Raw genomic sequence first — 708 nt, forward strand, 5'->3', positions numbered from 1 at the left:
ATGAATACACAATGCGTACATAATGCATACACAATGAGTACACAGTGCGTACACAATGTATACACAATGTATACACAATGCATACACACTGCGTACACAATTGTTACATAATGTATACACAATACATACACAATGCATACACGCTGCGTACACAATTGTTACACAATGTATACACAAATCATACACAATACATGCATAATGCGTACATAATCCATACACAACGTATACACAATTCGTACACGATTCGTGCACAATGCATACACAATGCATACACAATGCATACACATCCATACACAATTCATACACGATTCATACACAATTCGTACACAATTCGTACACAATTCATACACGCACAGGCTATGCACACTTCACATTTGTGAACTAATGGACCATCTGATTTTTATATTTATTCATACTCAAGGAAAGCTCTTTTTTCACCGATGAACAACGTGACCTGGACCTGAACACCGTTGAACTGAACAACGTGACCTGCCCCAAATAAATATTCTGATTCCGATTTGATGTTTATTCATGCCGGAGGAATCCGATGATCTAGGAAGCTCTTTTCACGGACTTACAAGTTGCGCGGAGCTTGGTGGTGACGCCACCACCGCTTCGTAGAGAATGGCGGTGGTTGTTGATGTCGTTGTTGTTGTTGTTGATCTCGTTGTTGTTGTTGTTGTTGATCTCGTTGTTGTTGTTGTTCTC

Source organism: Lampetra fluviatilis, chromosome 62 (assembly GCF_964198595.1).
Source record: "Lampetra fluviatilis chromosome 62, kcLamFluv1.1, whole genome shotgun sequence".
NCBI lineage: Eukaryota > Metazoa > Chordata > Hyperoartia > Petromyzontiformes > Petromyzontidae > Lampetra > Lampetra fluviatilis.